The following is a 19,546-nucleotide window of genomic DNA, read 5'->3' as shown; positions in this document are numbered from 1 at the left end:
GGTGAGAAGTACAAAGACAAGTGTGTCTTGCCTACAGTCAAGCATGGTGGTGGGAGTGTCATGGTCTGGGGCTGCATGAGTACTGCCGGCACTGGGGAGCTACAGTTCATTGAGGGAACCATGAATGCCAACATGTACTGTGACATACTGAAGCAGAGCATGATCCCCTCCCTTTGGAGACTGGGCCGCAGGGCAGTATTCCAACATGATAACGACCCCAAACACACCTCCAAGACGACCACTGCCTTGCTAAAGAAGCTGAGGGTAAAGGTGATGGACTGGCCAAGCATGTCTCCAGACCTAAACCCTATTGAGCATCTGTGGGGCATCCTCAAACGAAGGTGGAGGAGTGCAAGGTCTCTAACATCCACCAGCTCCGTGATGTTGTCATGGAGGAGTGGAAGAGGACTTCAGTGGCAACCTGTGAAGCTCTGGTGAATTCCATGCCCAAGAGGGTTAAGGCAGTGCTGGAAAATGATGGTGGCCACACAAACCTTTTGAGCCCAATTTGGACATTTTCACTTAGGGGTGTACTCACTTTTGTTGCCAGTGGTTTAGACATTAATGGCTGTGTGTTGAGTTATTTTGAGGGGACAGCAAATGTACACTGTTATACAAGCTGTACACTCACTACATTACATTGTAGCAAAGTGTCATTTCTTCAGTGTTGTCACATGAAAAGATATACTCAAATATTTACAAAAATGTGAGGGGTGTACTCACATTTGTGAGATACTATATATATATATATATATATATATATACAGTGGGGAAAAAAAGTATTTAGTCAGCCACCAATTGTGCAAGTTCTCCCACTTAAAAAGATGAGAGAGGCCTGTAATTTTCATCATAGGTACACGTCAACTATGACAGACAAAATGAGAATTTTTTTTCTCCAGAAAACCCCTCACAAAATTGAGTACACCCCTGTTTATTTGAACAGTGAGAGACAGAATAACTACAAAAAAAATACAGAAAAACACATGTCAAAAATGTTATAAATTGATTTGCATTTTAATGAGGGAAATAAGTATTTGACCCCTCTGCAAAACATGACTTAGTACTTGGTGGCAAAACCCTTGTTGGCAATCACAGAGTTCAGATTTTTCTTGTAGTCGGCCACCAGGTTTGCACACATCTCAGGAGGGATTTTGTCCCACTCCTCTTTGCAGATGTTCTCCAAGTCAATAAGGTTTCGAGGCTGACGTTTGGCAACTCGAACCTTCAGCTCCCTCCACAGATTTTATATGGGATTAAGGTCTGGAGACTTGCTAGGCCACTCCAGGACCTTAATGTGCTTCTTCTTGAGCCACTACTTTGTTGCCTTGGCCGTGTGTTTTGGGTCATTGTCATGCTGGAATATCCATCCACGACCCATTTTCAATGCCCTGGCTGAGGGAAGGAGGTTCTCACCCAAGATTTGACGTCCCTTTGATGCGGTGAAGTTGTCCTGTGCCCTTAGCAGAAAAACACCCCCAAAGCATAATGTTTCCACCTCCATGTTTGACGGTGGGGATGGTGTTCTTGGGGTCATAGGCAGCATTCCTCCTCCTCCAAACACAGCGAGTTGAGTTGATGCCAAAGAGCTCGATTTTGGTCTCATCTGACCACTACACTTTCACCCAGTTTTACATTTTAGTCATTTAGCAGACGCTCTTATCCAGAGCGACTTACAGTTAGTGAGTGCATACATTATTATAATTTTTTTAAATTTTACATACTATTTTTCATACCCCGGTGGGAATCGTACCCACAACCCTGGCGTTGCAAACGCCATGCTCTACCAACTGAGCTACATCCCTGCCGGCCATTCTCTCCCCTACCCTAGACGACGCTGGGCCAATTGTGCGCCGCCCCATGGGTCTCCCGGTCACGGCCGGCTACGACAGAGCCTGGATTCGAACCAGGATCTCTAGTGGCACAGCTTAGACCACTGCGCCACTCGGGAGACACTCAGTTCTCTGAATCATTCAGATGTTCATTGGCAAACTTCAGACGGGCCTGTATATGTGCTTTCTTGAGCACAGGGACCTTGCGGGCGCTGCAGGATTTCAGTCCTTCACGGCATAGTGTGCTACCAATTGTTTTCTTGGTGCCTATTGTCCCAGCTGCCTTGAGATCATTGACAAGATCCTCCCGTGTAGTTCTGGGCTGATTCCTCACCGTTCTCATGATCATTGCAACTCCACGAGGTGAGATCTTGCATAGAGCCCCAGGCCGAGGGAGATTGACAGTATTTTGTGTTCCTTCCATTTGCGAATAATCGCACCAACTGTTGTCACCTTCTCACCAAGCTGCTTGGTGATGGTCTTGTAGCCCATTCCAGCCTTGTGTAGGTCTACAATCTTGTCCCTGACATCCTTGGAGAGCTCTTTGTTCTTGGCCATGGTGGATAGTTTGGAATCTGATTGATTGATTGCTTCTGTGGACAGGTGTCTTTTATACAGGTAACAAACTGAGATTAGGAGCACTCCCTTTAAGAGTGTGCTCCTAATCTCAGCTCGTTACCTGCATAAAAGACACCTGGGAGCCAGAAATCTTTCTGATTGAGAGGGGGTCAAATACTTATATCCCTTGTGATGTCACGAGAGGCTGTGTCCTGGAGGGACGTTACATCCCCCTGAGGTGGCTGCAAACCCAGACAGCTATGGCTCCATCTGCTGGTATGGTCGGGAACTCCACCCCTCTATGGCCAATCTTCCCACGCAGCTGAAACAAATGAGGAGCTGATGAGCTGAAGGTTTGGGAAGGGAAGAGACACACTGAGGGAGTGTGTGGGGGGTGAAGAAACACAGTCTCCAACCTGGGCTCTCTGGAGGACAAGAGTGCTGCACGTCCACTTCCAGGAGGAATATAAGGATTTGGAGATACTTACCTTTGGGAAACACTCACCTTTGGATATATGCACCTGTGGAAATACGTGAGAGACATTTGGAAGGACTTTTTGCTGGGTTGGCCACTAGCTGCAACGTGGACTACAGTAAGGCTGGGGAAAAGTTATCTGAGCGAGTGAGAATTATGATTTTGGATGTGGAAGAGACATCCCTGAACTGTTAACCCCTAAAGAGCCACAAGAGAACAGAATTTTGTTATATTTTCGTTAATTTCCCAAGACCTATAATAAAATCCTTGTTTTGTTTGAACCTTGTCTCCTTGCACTACTTGAGCAACCCCGCTGAAAGCTGTGTAGCCTCTCGTGACGTCACAGATGGTGGAGAATACAGGCACGCTCAAGCGTTAATAGTGCATGTCAGAGGAGGATACCGAAGGTTTGATCACCCAGTTTTCCAAGTTGGCCGTAGGCTCCCCGCCGACTGAAATGGAGGACATATTGAAAGCCCTTGTTGCTGGCCAGCAAGCCCAGATGCAAGCAAACGTGGCTCTCTTGGAGGAGCAAAAGAAAGCCAACCTTCTGAAGGCAGAGGAATTGCAGTTGCAGAGACAGAGGGTTGTCCAAAATACCCGCCCAATAAAGGCAAGTGACTTTATATCTAAGATGGGAGCTACCGATGACATTGAGGCATACCTGCATGCATTTGAGGCCACGGCCACTAGGGAAGCCTGGCCCAAGCAACAGTGGGTTGGTCTGTTAGCCCCCCTTTCTAACCGGGGAATCGCTGAATGCTGTCCGGGACCTGGGCCCTGACCAGGTTACTGACTATGATGCCCTGAAGTCTGAGATCCTCAGCAGATATGGACTCACAAAGTTTGGTATGGCCCAGCGCTTTCACAGTTGGACCTTCCAACCAGACCAACCTCCTCGGGCGCAGATGCATGAACTTGTCCGAATCGCAAGGAAATGGCTGGATCCGCAGAGGAATACAGCAGCGGCGGTGGTGGAGGCCGTTGTGGTGGATCGTTACCTCACGCGCCCTGCCTTATGAGGCAAAACGGTTCATCAGTCAACAGGCCTTGACCACGGCTGATCTGACCGTGGAAGCTGTGGAAAAGTACCAGGCCACAGCGGAGATGCTGAATGCTTCCCGAAAAGACCCCAGGAGTGCGGCCCCACCACAAATGGGAAGAACCCGTCCAAAGGACCCCAAGGTCTCGAACCCAGCCACGTCAGGACTTATCCCGGCTCCAGGGGGAGCCAGAAACCAGGCGGGTCCAAGAAGAGTACACCAGGAGGGGGAAACTCGACAGTGTTACCAGTGTGGGGAGATGGGACATATCTCCTGGCAGTGTGGGAAACCAGCCGATGAACCTATGCCCACTGCGGAGTCCTCCAGCTCAGCACCCACACACCGTTTTGCCTCGCTCTTGGGAGTCGTAGATGGCGGCCCAGATCGACCCCCCACCTGCCCGGTAACTGTGAATCACCATGATGTGGAGGCCTTACTGGATTCTGGTAGCCGGGCCACCCTGGTGCGTAAGGATTTGGTGGGCCCAACGTGTCTGACCCCGGGGAAAGTCCTCCCAGTTTCCTGTGTCCATGGGGACACCAGAGAATACCCCATTACTGAACTTACAATGACCAGCACACGGGGAACCATACACACGACGGCGGGGGTGGTTGATTCCCTCCCCGTCCCTGTCCTAATTGGACGAGACTGCCCAGCCTTTTACCCACTCTGGAGAGAGTCTCAGGAGAGGATAACCCGAGTACCTCGGAAACGGAGAGGCAAGACTCATCCTGGGAAGGCTCCGGTGCAATCCTCCGAATTACTCACTCCCGCCCGGGCTCTGATAGGGATGGCAGGTGCCCAGACCGACACAGAGACGGAGCTACAGAATCTGGACAAGGAACTGTCTGGTCTGAAGGCGACCGCTGAGAGGTATCGTTTGTTAAAGCAACAGTTAGACATGAAGACAGAAGAGTTAGATATCCTCCAGGCTACACTCCAACAGAGCTCCTTCCATAAGCAACAGGAGGAGCTGGAGAGGCTGCGCAGGACCATCGAGGAGTGTGAGGAGACCCTGCGCAGTAGTAAGGAGGTCCAGAAGAAGGCAGAGGAGAAGTACAAGGTGTTGGAGAACAAGATGAAGAATGCGGAGGCAAAGAGAGAGAAGGAACTGAAAGCTGCTCAACAGAAGCTAAACTCTGCTAAAACCAAGGCTGATGCGTTCAGTAAGAAACTCAAGGAGAGACAACAGGAGGCTGAGTCCCTGGTCCTAGAGGTGGAGGAGTTGAAGAGAGAGCAGGCTGGCAAGCACCACGGCAATGCGGACGCCCTCTCCCGGCGTGATGCCTTCTTCGCTGCCTTTACCCCGACGAGGACGTCGGTCCCGAGGAGGGGGATGTGTGATGTCACGAGAGGCTGTGTCCTGGAGGGACGTTACATCCCCCTGAGGTGGCTGCAAACCCAGACAGCTATGGCTCCATCTGCTGGTATGGTCGGGAACTCCACCCCTCTATGGCCAATCTTCCCACGCAGCTGAAACAAATGAGGAGCTGATGAGCTGAAGGTTTGGGAAGGGAAGAGACACACTGAGGGGAGTGTGTGGGGGGTGAAGAAACACAGTCTCCAACCTGGGCTCTCTGGAGGACAAGAGTGCTGCACGTCCACTTCCAGGAGGAATATAAGGATTTGGAGATACTTACCTTTGGGAAACACTCACCTTTGGATATATGCACCTGTGGAAATACGTGAGAGACATTTGGAAGGACTTTTTGCTGGGTTGGCCACTAGCTGCAACGTGGACTACAGTAAGGCTGGGGAAAAGTTATCTGAGCGAGTGAGAATTATGATTTTGGATGTGGAAGAGACATCCCTGAACTGTTAACCCCTAAAGAGCCACAAGAGAACAGAATTTTGTTATATTTTCGTTAATTTCCCAAGACCTATAATAAAATCCTTGTTTTGTTTGAACCTTGTCTCCTTGCACTACTTGAGCAACCCCGCTGAAAGCTGTGTAGCCTCTCGTGACGTCACACCCTCATTAAAATGCAAATCAATTTATAACATTTTTTACATGCGTTTTTCAGGATTTTTTTGTTATTATTCTGTCTCTCACTGTTCAAATAAACCCTACCATTAAAATTATAGACTGATAATTTCTTTGTCAGTGGCCAAACATACAAAATCAGCAGGGGATCAAATACTTTTTTCCCTCACTGTATATAAATATATGGACGAGCAATGTCAGAGTGGCATAGACTAAGAAACAGTAGAATAGTATAGAATACAGTATATACATATGAGATGAGTAATGCAAGATATGTAAACATTACTAAAGTGACTAGTGTTCCATTTACTAAAGTGGCCAGTGATTTCTAATCTATGGGCAGCAGCCTCTAATGTGCTAGTGATGGCTATTTAACAGTCTGATGGCCTTGAGATAGAAGCTGTTTTTCATTCTCTCTGTCCCAGCACTGATGACCTCGCCTTCTGGATGATAGCGGGGTGAACAGGCAGTGGCTTGGGTGGTTGTTGTCCTTGAGGATCATTTTGGCCTTCCTGTGACATCGGGTGCTATAGGTGTCCTGGAGGGCTGGTAGTTTGCCCCCGGTGATGCCTCTGGAGAGCCCTGCGGTTGCGGGTGGTGCAGTTGCCTTACCAGACGGTGATACAGCCCGACAGGATGCTCTCAATTGTGCATCTGTAAAAGTTTGTGAGGGTTTTAGGTACCAAGCCAAATTTCTTCAGCCTCCTGAGGTTGAAGAGGCACTGTTGCGCCTTCTTCACCACGCTGTCTGTGTGGGTGGACTATTTCAGTTTGTCAGTGAAGTGTACGCAATGGAACTTGAAGCTTTCCACCTTCTCCACTGCTGTCCTGTCGATGTGGATAGGGGGGTGCACCCTCTGCTGGTTCCTGAAGTCCACGATCATCTCCTTTGTTTTGTTGATGTTTAGTGAGAGGTTGTTTTCCTGGCACCACACGCCCAGAGCCCTCACCTCCTCCCTGTAGGCTGTCTCATCATTGTTGGTAATCAAGCCTACTACTGTTGTGTCGTCTACAAACTTGATGTTTGAGTTGAAGGCGTACTTGGCCACGCAGTCATGGGTGAACAGGAGGGGGCTGAGCACGCACCCTTGTGGGGCCCCAGTGCTGAGGATCAGCGACGCGGAGGTGTTGTTTCCTACCTTCACCACCTAGGGGCGGCCCGTCAGGAAGTTCAGGACCCAGTTGCACAGGGCAGGTTTCAGACCCAGGGCCTCGGGCTTAATGATGAGCTTGGAGGGTACTATGGTGTTGAATGCTGAGCTATAGTCAATGAATAGCATTCTTACATAGGTATTCCTCTTGTCTAGATGGTATAGGGCAGTGTGATGGCGATTGCATCGTCTGTGGATCTATTGGGGCGGTAAGCCAATTGAAGTGGGTCTAGGGTGGCAGGTAAGGTAGAGGTGATATGATCGTTGACTAGTCTCTCAAAGCACTTCATGATGACAGAAGTGAGTGCTACGGGGCGATAGTCATTTAGTTCAGTTACCTTTGCTTTCTTGGGTACAGGAACAATGGTGGCCATCTTGAAGCATGTGGGGACAGCAGACTTGGATAGGAGAGATTGAATATGTCCGTAAACACACCAGCCAGCTGGTCTACGCATGCTCTTAGGACGCGGCTAGGGATGCCATCTGGACCGGCAGCCTTGCTAGGGTTAACACACTTAAATGTCTTACTAATGTCGGCCACGGAGAAGGAGAGCCCACAGTCCTTGGTAGCGGGCCACGTCGGTGGCACTGTATTATCCTCAAAGCGGGCGAAGAAGGTGTTTAGCTTGTCCGGAGGAAGATGTCGGTGTCCGCGACGTGGCTGGTTTTCATTTTGTAGTCCGTAATTGTCTGTAGACCCTGCCACATATGTCTCGTGTCTGAGCCGTTGAATTGTGACTCCACTTTTTCCCTATACTGATGTTTTGCCTGTTTGATTGCCTTGCGGAGGGAATAACTACACTGTTTGTATTCGGCCATATTCCCAGTCACCCAGAGGCTACCCGGAACATATCCTAGTCCGCGTGATCAAAACAATTTTGAAGCATAGATTCCGATTGGTCTGACCAGCGTTGAATAGTCCATAGCACGGGTACTTCCTGTTTGAGTTTCTGCCTATGGCAAGGGAGGAGCAAAATGGAGTCGTGGTCAGATTTGCCGAAAGGAGGGCGGGGAGGGCTTGTATGCATCCCGGAAGTTGGAGTAGCGGTGGTCGAGTGTTTTAGCAGCGCGGGTACTACAGTCGATGTGTTGATAGAACTTCGGCAACATTTTCCTCAAATTTGCTTTGTTCAAATCCCCAGCTACAATAAATGCAGCCTAAGGATATGTGGTGTCCAGTTTGCATAAAGTCCAGTGAAGTTCTTTGAGGGCCGTGAAGTGCTTGAGGGGGGATATACACGGCCGTGACTATAACCGAATAAAATTATCTTGGGATATAATATGGTCTGCATTTGATTGTGAGGTGTTCTAGGTCGGGTGAACAAAAGGACTTGAGTTCCTGTACATTATCACAGTTACACAATGAGTTGTTAATCATCTCCGCCCTTCTGCTTCCCGGAGAGATATTTATTCCTGTCTGCACGATGAACTGAGAACCCAACTGGCTGGACCGACTCGGACAGTATATCCCCAGAGAGCCATGTTTCCGTGAAACAGAGGATGTTACAATCCCTGATGTCTCTCTGGAAAGGAACCCTCGCCTTGAGCTCATCAACTTTATTATCCAGAGACTGAACATTAGCGAGTAATATGCTCGGAAACGGTGGGTGGTGTGCACGCCTCCTAAGTCTGACTAGAAGGCCGCTCCGAGGATCTCTCCTCCGGCGTTGTTTTGGGTCGGCCTCTGGAATCAGTTCAATTGCCCTGGGGGGTGCGAACAAAGGATCCGCTTCTGGAAAGTCGTATTCCTGGTCATAGTGCTGGTGAGTTACCGCCGCTCTAATATCCAATAGTTCTTCCCGGCTGTATGTAATAACACAAACAAGTTTCTGGGCTAATAACGTAAGAAATAATACATTAAAAAACAAAATTCTGCAAAGTTTCCTAAGAGCTAGAAGCAAGGCAGCCCTCTCTGTCGGCACCATTTTTGTATATCATCCATTGTTTGCAATTGTTTGCTCCACAAGATCTAAAACTGTTTTTAGAAAGGCTTTGCAAAGACAAGTTGAACTAGCTCTATATGGCATACCAATAATAGGGGGAGTACAGAAAATGTCAGCTTTGAGATACAAGTTATTTTGTGCAAACGTAGAATTCAAATACAGTAGGTACAGGATTTTCTTCTAAACAAGCAGTAACAGTAGGCTAACAGTAACAGAGTAAACTTAGCAGGGGTATCAAACTCATTCCACGGAGTGTCTGTTTTATTTTTGTTTTTCCTTTCAATTAACACCTAGACAACCAGGTCCTGGGAGATCCTTAGTAATTAGTGACCTTAATTTATCAATCAACTCCAATGGTGGCGCGAAAAACTGCATACACTTGTCCCTCACGTGGAATGAGATTGACACATGTGGACTAAATTAATTAACCACTCAAACTAGTTGAATCAGGTGTTTAGATGTTGGCTAGAACAAAACCCTGCGCCCACCGTGAACATCCATAGACCGTAGCCTAGCTAGCTGTTGAGTAGGCCTATAGCTAAGATTTTCATTTAAAACCTTGACAGATCAATGAAAATGCACAGTCATTTATTGAGAAACGTCGTAAAAAACTACAAGTCAATCTCCATAACATTACATATTAGCGCTTACAACCACATTGTTTTGTTGCATACTTCACTTACTGGGAAAGAGGATGATCGCATTGGAGGAGCGGGTACGTTCCAAGTCGCCTTCTTTGTTGAAGTCATAATGCGCATCTGAGTTGTAGGTCAACATACACAGATACTGCACAGAAGAAGAATATGCATTCAAACTGCCTGGAAAAGTGTTTCTTTGATTAATTTACTCTGATATTTTTATATGCGCCAAACAACGCAGAAAGTAACCTCCGATTGTGTTGACGAGCTGGAACGCGCTCCGCATTACATTGGGTTGAAGTTGCCTATGTACATTACTGATCTTGGGTCAGTTTTCCATTATTTTCTGGTACGGTTTGGGGAGAGAAAGCTGATTCTAGATAAGTTACTATATGGGCAACATCACCCGCAAGTGTTTTGGTCGGCCAACATATGTTTTCTGACTGCAATGAGCACAACAATATAGCATTGATAAAAACATATATTTTTTTACGTAAACAATGTATTTAAATGTTCCCTGGCAAAGAACCCAAAGAGTGCCATTACTTGGAGTAATGAGGGAAATAAGTATTTGACCCCTCTGCAAAACATGACTTAGAACTTGGTTGCAAAACCCTTGTTGGCAATCACAGAGGTCAGACGTTTCTTGTAGTTGGCCACCAGGTTTGCACACATCTCAGGAGGGATTTTGTCCCACTCCTCTTTGCAGATCTTCTCCAATCATTAAGGTTTCGAGGCTGACGTTTGGCAACTCCAACCTTCAGCTCCCTCCACAGATTTTCTATGGGATTAAGGTCTGGAGACTGGCTAGGACACTCCAGGACCTTAATGTGCTTCTTCTTGAGCCACTCCTTTGTTGCCTTGGCCATGTCGTTTGGGTCATTGTCATGCTGGAATACCCATCCACGACCCATTTTCAATGCCCTGGCTGAGGGAAGGAGGTTCACACCCAAGATTTGACGGTACATGGCCCCGTAAATCGTCCCTTTGATGCAGTGAAGTTGTCCTGTCCCCTTAGCAGAAAAACACCCCCAAAGCATAATGTTTCCACCTCCATGTTTGACGGTGGGGATGGTGTTCTTGGGGTCATAGGCAGCATTCCTCCTCCTCCAAACACGGCGAGTTGAGTTGATGCCAAAGAGGTCAATTTTGGTCTCATCTGACCACAACACTTTCACCCAGTTCTCCTCTGAATCATTCAGATGTTCATTGGCAAACTTCAGACGGGCATGTATATGTGCTTTCTTGAGCAGGGGGACCTTGCGGGCGCTGCAGGATTTCAGTCCTTCACGGCTTTGTGTGTTACCAATTGTTTTCTTGGTGACTATGGTCCCAGCTGCCTTGAGATCGTTGACAAGATCCTCCCGTGTAGTTCTGGGCTGATTCCTCACCGTTCTCATGATCATTGCAACTCCACGAAGTGAGATCTTGCATGGAGCCCCAGACCGAGGGAGATTGACAGTTATTTTGTGTTTCTTCCATTTGCGAATAATCACACCAACTGTTGTCACCTTCTCACCAAGCTGCTTTGTGATGGTCTTCTAGCCCATTCCTGCCTTGTGTAGGTCTACAATGTTGTCCCTGACATCCTAGGAGAGCTCTTTGGTCTTGGCCATGGTGGAGAGTTTGGAATCTGATTGATTGATTGCTTCTGTGGACAGGTGTCTTTTATACATTTAACAAGCCGAGATTAGGAGCACTCCCTATAAGCGTGTGCTACTAATCTCAGCTCGTTACCTGTATAAAAGACACCTGGGAGCCAGAAATCTTTCTGATTGAGAGGGGGTCAAATACTTATTTCCCTCATTAAAATGCAAATCAATTTATAACATTTTTGACATGCGTTTTTCAGGATTTTGTTGTTGTTATTCTGTCTCTCACTGTTCAAATAAACCTACCATAAAAATTATAGACTGATCATTTCTTTGTCAGTGGGCAAACGTACAAAATCAGCAGGGGATCAAATACTTTTTTCCTTCACTGTAGAACGGACACATTGTAGGCTAGGGAATGGGTATGGGGGCTGGACACGCGGCGACCCAGACCCTACTGTTGTCGATCACGCATACTAATGCGACGTTCACGTGCTACCGGAGTTATCGGAAATTCCTAGTTCCGACGGGGAATTTTCACTTGAATTACCCTCCAAATAGGAATTACAAGTGGGAACTGGAGAAAATGTTGTTGCCAATCTTATTGGTTTAGGAATTGTTCCGACTTCGAAGCACTTGAACACAATCATGTCGGAGTTACGACTTCCCATTTTCCCATTTCCCACGAGAATATGAAGCCAGCATAATACAGCATTCAAGTGCTAGTCAGTACTAGGAAACTGAGATTTTTGACTTGCTAACTGTTACAATAGCCTAAGTATATAACATGATTGACACAACCGTAATAATCATAATGGAAAGGCCTTGGAAGTACCATAAGTGTAAGCAAACAATTCATTATTTTACATTAACCTTTTTAACTTGTATTACATGCATTATGAAGAATATAGTGTAAAGTAGGCTCACAAAATATGAAATGTTGTCACGCCCTGGCTCTGGGGACACTTGTATGTTGAGCCAGGGTGTGCATTTCATTTGTTTATTTAGTATGTGTATTTCTATGTTGGCCTGAGTGGCTCCCAATCAGAGGCAACGAGTGTCAGCTGTCGTTGGTTGTCTCTGATTGGGAGCCATATTTAAACTGTCTGTTTCCCATTTGTGTTTGTGGGATCTTGATTCAAGTCTGTTTATGTTAGACCGTGAACTGTCACGTATCGTTTGTTGTTTTGATCGTGTCTCTAATTAAAGAGTATGTTTGCCTGCAACGCTGCGCCTTGGTCCTCATCTGGTCCTCTGTAGCTCAGCTGGTAGAGCACGGCGCTTGTAACGCCAAGGTAACGCCAAGGTAGTGGGTTCAGCCTTTAAGCCTGGGAAAACACCAGGGCTTGATGGCATACAAGTGGAGGTATACCAAACCTTTTTTGATATACTCAGAGGACCGTTATTGCATGTTTTAATCACGCCTATATAAATGGTAGATTATCAGACACTCAACGAGAAGGTCTGATTACATTATTACTGAAACAGGATCCAAGTGGTATATATAAAGATCCAGTCCATTAAAAAAATGTTGAGGCCTCATACACATCAGTGTTGTGATGCAAAATACTTAGCACATAGAATTAAAAAGGTATTGTCGGATATTATTCATCCTAATCAGACAGGTTTTTTACATGGACGATACATTGGAGATAATATAAGACAAGTACTGCAAACAATAGAACACTATGAAAAATCTGGGAAACCAGGACTGGTATTCATAGTTGACTTTGAAAAAGCCTTTGATAAAGTACGACTGGAGTTTATATATAAATACCTGGAATATTTCAATTTTTGAGAATCTCTTATAAAATGGGTTAAAGTTATATATAGTAACCCTATGTGTAAAATAGTAAATAATGGCTACTTCTCAGAAAGTTTTAAACTGTCAAATGGAGTAAAACAAGGTTGTCCACTATTGGCATATCTATTTATTATTGCCATCGAAATGTTAGCTGTTAAAATCAAATCCAACAATAATATTAAGGGGTAAGAAATCCAGGGCTTAAAAACAAAGGCATCATTGTATGGTGATGATTCATATTTTCTTTTAAACCCACAATTTGGATCCCTCCACAGCTTCTTAGAGGATCTAGATACTTTGTCTAACCTCTCTGGATTAAAACCAAATAATGATAATGTACTATATTGCATATTGGATCACTAAACTATACTACCTATACATGACCTTGTAGTTTACCAATAAAATGGTCTGACGGGGATGTGGACATACTCGGTATACACTACCGTTCAAAATTATGGGGTAATTTAGAAATGTCCTTGTTTTCGAAAGAAAAGCAATTTCTTTGTCCATTAAAATAACATCAAATTGATCAGAAATACAGTGTAGACATTATTAATGTTGTAAATGGCTATTATAGCTAGAAACGGCTGATGGAATATCTACATTGGCGTACAGAGGCCCACTATCAGCAACCATCAGTCCTGTATTCCAATGGCACGTTGTGTTTGCTAATCCAAGTTTATCATTTTAAAAGGCTAATTGATCATTAGAAAACCCTTTTGCAATTATATTAGCACAGCTGAAAACTGTTGTGGTGATTAAAGAAGCAATACAACTGGCCTTCTTGAGACTAGTTGAGTATCTGGAGCATCAGCAATTGTGGGTTCGATTACAGGCTCAAAATGGCCAGAAACAAATAACTTTCTTCTGAAACTCGTCAGTCTATTCTTGTTCTGAGAAATTAAGGATATTCAATGCGAGAAATTGCCAAGAAACTGAAGATCTCGTACAACGCTGTGTACTACTCCCTTCACAGAACAGCGCAAACTGGCTCAAACCAGAATAGAAAGAGGAGTGGGAGGCCCCGGTGCACAACTGAGCTAGAGGACAAATACATTAGTGTCTAGTTTGATAAACAGACGCCTCACAGGTCCTCAACTGGCAGCTTCATTAAATAGTACCCGCGCAAAACACCCGTCTCAACGTCAACAGTGAAGAGGCGACTCTGGGATGCTGACCTTCTAGGCAGAGTTGCAAAGAAAAAGCCATATCTCAGACTGGCCAATAAAAATAAAAGATTAAGATGGGCAGTCTGAGATATGGCTTTTTCTTTGCAACTCTGCCTAGAAGGTCAGCATCCCGGAGTCGCTTCTTCACTGTTGACGTTGAGACTGGTGTTTTGCGGGTACTATTTAATGAAGCTGCCAGTTGTTGACCTGTGAGGCATCTGTTTCTCAAACTAGACACTTTAATGTATTTGTCCTCTTGCTCAGTTGTGCACCGGGGACTCCCACTCCTCTTTCTATTCTGGTTAGAGCCAGGGCCTCTGTACGCCTATGTAGATATTCCATTAAAAATCAGCCATTTCCAGCTACAATAGCCATTTACAACATTAACAATGTGTAGACTGTATTTCTGATCAATTTGATGTTATTTTAATGGACAAAAAAATTGCTTTTCTTTCAAAAACCTACTTTTCTTTCAAAAACAAGGACATTTCTAAGTGACCCCAAACTTCTCCGCTATGCAATCCGGTTTCCGAGCTGGTAATGGGTGCACTTCAGCCATGCTCAAGGTCCTAAACGATATTATAACCGCGATCGATAATAGACAGTACTGTGCAGCCGTCTTCATCGACCTGGCCAAGGCTTTCGACTCTGTCAACCACCGCATTCTTATTGGCAGACTAAATAGCCTTGGTTTCTCAAATGACTGCCTCGCCTGGTTCACCAACTACTTCTCAGATAGAGTTCAAGGTGTCAAATCGGAGGGCCTGTTGTCTGGACCTATGGCAGTCTCTATGGGGGTGCCACAGGGTTCAATTCTTGGGCCGACTCTTTTCTCCGTGTAAATCAATGATGTCGCTCTTGCTGCTGGTGACTCTCAGATCCACCTCTACGCAGACGACACCATTTTGTATACATCTGGCCCTTCATTGGACACTATGTTAACAAACCTCCAAACGAGCTTCAATGCCATACAACACTCCTTCAGTAGCCTCCAACTGCTCTTAAACACTAGTAAAACTAAATGCATGCTCTTCAATCGAACGTTGCTGGCACCCGCCCACCCGACTAGAATCACCACTCTCGACGGGTCTGACCTAGAGTATGTGGACAACTACAAATACTTAGGTGTCTGGTTAGACTGTAAACTCTCCTTAAAGACTCACATTAAGAATCTCCAATCCAAAGTTAAATCTAGAATCGGCTTCCTATTTCGCAACAAAGCCTCCTTCACTCCTGCTGCCAAACATGCCCTCGTAAAACTGACTATCCTACCGATCCTTGACTTCGGCGATGTCATTTACAAAATAGCCTCCAACACTCTACTCAGCAAATTGGATGTAGTCTATCACAGTGCCATCCGTTTTGTCTCCAAATCCCCATACACTACCCACCACTGTGACCTGTACGCTCTTGTTGGCTGGTCCTCACTACATGTTCGTCGTCAAACACACTGGCTCCAGGCCATCTATAAATCACTGCTAGGCAAATCCCCGCCTTATCTTAGCTCATTGGTCACCATAGCAGCACCCACCCGTAGTCTGTGCTCCAGCAGGTATATCTCACTGGTCATTCCCAAAGCCAACACCTCCTTTGGCCGCCATTCCTTCCAGTTCTCTGCTGTAAATGACTGGAACGATTTGCAAAAATTTCTGAAGCTGGAGACTCTTATCTCCCTCACTAAATTTAAGCATCAGCTGTCAGAGCACCTTACCGATCACTGCACCTGTACACAGCCCATCTGAAATTAGCCCACCCAACTACCTCATCCCTATATTGTTATTTATTTTGCTCTTTTGCACCCCAGTATCTCTATTTGCACATCATCTCTTGCACATCTAGCATTCCAGTGTTAATACTAATTGTAATGATTTTGCACTATAGCCTATTTATTGCCTTACCTCCATAACTTGCTACATTTGCACACACTGTATATATATTTTCTGTTGTATTTTTTGACTTTATGTTTTTTTACCCCATATGTAACTCTGTGTTGTTGTTTTGATCGCACTGCTTTGCTTTATCTTGGCCAGGTCGCAGTTGTAAATGAGAACTTGTTCTCAACTGGCTTACCTGGTTAAATAAAGGTAAAACAAATATTTAAAAAATAAATAAATTGGAATGGTAGTGTACATATCCCGAAAGAAAGAAATGATCACACTCCAATACATTTTAATAGAAAGTTAGCAAAAATAGATAAGATCTTGCTACCATGGAAAGGAAAATACCTGTCTATTTGTGGAAAAATCACCCTTGATTAACTCTTTAGTCATATCCCAGTTTACCTATTTGCTTATGGTCTTGCCTACACCTAGCGACCTGTTTTTTTCAAATATACAGTGGGGGAAAAAAGTATTTAGTCAGCCACCAATTGTGCAAGTTCTCTCACTTAAAAAGATGAGAGAGGCCTGTAATTTTCATCATAGGTACACGTCAACTATGATAGACAAATTGAGGAAAAAAAATCCAGAAAATCACATTGTAGGATTTTTAATGAATTTATTTGCAAATTATGGTGGAAAATAAGTATTTGCTCACCTACAAACAAGCAAGATTTCTGGCTCTCACAGACCTGTAACTTCTTCTTTAAGAGGCTCCTCTGTCCTCCACTCATTACCTGTATTAATGGCACCTGTTTGAACTTGTTATCAGTATAAAAGACACCTGTCCACAACCTCAAACAGTCACACTCCAAACTCCACTATGGCCAAGACCAAAGAGCTGTCAAAGGACACCAGAAACACAATTGTAGACCTGCACCAGGCTGGGAAGACTGAATCTACAATAGATAAGCAGCTTGGTTTGAAGAAATCAACTGTGGGAGCAATTATTAGGAAATGGAAGACATACAAGACCACTGATAATCTCCCTCGATCTGGGGCTCCACGCAAGATCTCACCCCGTGGGGTCAAAATGATCACAAGAACGGTGAGCAAAAATCCCAGAACCACACGGGGGGACCTAGTGAATAACCTGCAGAGAGCTGGGACCAAAGTAACAAAGCCTACCATCAGTAACACACTACGCCGCCAGGGACTCAAATCCTGCAGTGCCAGACGTGTCCCCCTGCTTAAGCCAGTACATGTCCAGGCCCATCTGAAGTTTGCTAGAGTGCATTTGGATGATCCAGAAGAGGATTGGGAGAATGTCATATGGTCAGATGAAACCAAAATATAACTTTTTGGTAAAAACTCAACTTGTCGTGTTTGGAGGACAAAGAATGCTGAGTTGCATCCAAAGAACACCATACCTACTGTGAAGCATGGGGGTGGAAACATCATGCTTTGGGGCTGTTTTTCTGCAAAGGGACCAGGACAACTGATCCGTGTAAAGGAAAGAATGAAATGGGCCATGTATCGTGAGATTTTGAGTGAAAACCTCCTTCCATCAGCAAGGGCATTGAAGATGAAACGTGGCTGGGTCTTTCAGCATGACAATGATCCCAAACACACCGCCCGGGCAACGAAGGAGTGGCTTCGTAAGAAGCATTTCAAGGTCCTGGAGTGGCCTAGCCAGTCTCCAGATCTCAACCCCATAGAAAATCTTTGGAGGGAGTTGAAAGTCCGTGTTGCCCAGCGACAGCCCCAAAACATCACTGCTCTAGAGGAGATCTGCATGGAGGAATGGGCCAAAATACCAGCAACAGTGTGTGAAAACCTTGTGAAGACTTACAGAAAACGTTTGACCTGTGTCATTGCCAACAAAGGGTATATAACAAAGTATTGAGAAACTTTTGTTATTGACCAAATACTTATTTTCCACCATAATTTGCAAATACATTCATTAAAAATCCTACAATGTGATTTTCTGGAGAAAAAAAAGTCTCATTTTGTCTGTCATAGTTGACGTGTACCTATGATGAAAATTACAGGCCTCTCTCATCTTTTTAAGTGGGAGAACTTGCACAATTGGTGGCTGACTAAATACTTTTTTTCCCCACTGTATGAGTAAAAAATATTCAATATTATTTGGAATGGCAAGCCAGACAAAATGAAAAGGGCCTATTTATATAATTAATTTGAATTTGAAGAGCAGAAATGATTAAATATTAAATTATTAGACATTTCACTAAAGGTGTCAGTCATACAAAGTTAAACTTAAATCCGATTTGGTTCTTTAGCAAATTAGTAAGAACGTCTCACCCCATGTTCAAGAATGGCCTTTTTCCCTTTATTCAGATTACAACCCCTCACTTTCGGTTATATGAAAACGAAATCATCTCCAAAATATCGTTATTTTAAAAACAAGCCATAGAAAGTTGGTTGCAATTTCAGTTTAATCCACCAGAAAAGACAGGACAAATAATAAAACAAATATTGTGGTTAAACTCAAATATACTAATTGAAAAAATATATATATTTTTTTGATAAAATGTTTAAAAAATGTATAATCTTTGTAAATTATATCATAAATAGGAATGGTGGAGTTATGTCACACATGCAGCTAACAAAAATATATGGAAATGTCTGCTCTACCCAAAATTACAACCAACTAATTGCAGCATTACCGCAAAATTGGAAGAGGCAAGTGGAAGGGGGAAAAAGTAAGGAACTTGTCTGTCGGCCCTGCATTAAAAACCAAAATTGGTTAAAGAAAATTGTGATTAATAAAAAAATATACCAGTTTCATTTAAGGACCAAAAAATTGACAGCTGTGCCATATAGATTGCAGATTAGTTGGGAAGAGATTTCCGATGTACCGATTCCATGGCACATGGTTTATGAACTGATCCACAAAACGACGCTGGATTCAAAACATTGAATTTTTCAATTTAAATTATTATTCCAAATTCTCGCAACCAATAGAATGTTATACAGTGGGGAGAACAAGTATTTTATACACTGCCGATTTTGCAGGTTTTCCTACTTACAAAGCATGTAGAGGTCTGTAATTTGTATCATAGGTACACTTCAACTGTGAGAGACGGAATCTAAAACAAAACTCCTGAAAATCACATTGTATGATTTTTAAGTAATTCATTTGCATTTTATTGCATGACATAAGTATTTGATACATCAGAAAAGCAGAACTTAATATTTGGTACAGAAAACTTTGCATTTACAGAGATCATACGTTTCCTGTAGGTCTTGACCAGGTTTGCACACACTGCAGCAGGGATTTTGGCCCACTCCTCCATACAGACCTGCTCCAGATCCTTCAGGTTTCGGGGCTGTCGCTGGGCAATACGGACTTTCAGCTCCCTCCAAAGATTTTCTATTGGGTTCAGGTCTGGAGACTGGCTAGGCCACTCCAGGACCTTGAGATGCTTCTTACGGAGCCACTCCTTAGTTGCCCTGACTGTGTGTTTCGGGTCGTTGTCATGCTGGAAGACCCAGCCACAACCCATCTTCAATGCTTTTACT

This window comes from Coregonus clupeaformis, chromosome 10, assembly GCF_020615455.1.
Source record: "Coregonus clupeaformis isolate EN_2021a chromosome 10, ASM2061545v1, whole genome shotgun sequence".
NCBI lineage: Eukaryota > Metazoa > Chordata > Actinopteri > Salmoniformes > Salmonidae > Coregonus > Coregonus clupeaformis.
Note: the sequence above shows the minus strand (reverse complement) of the source record.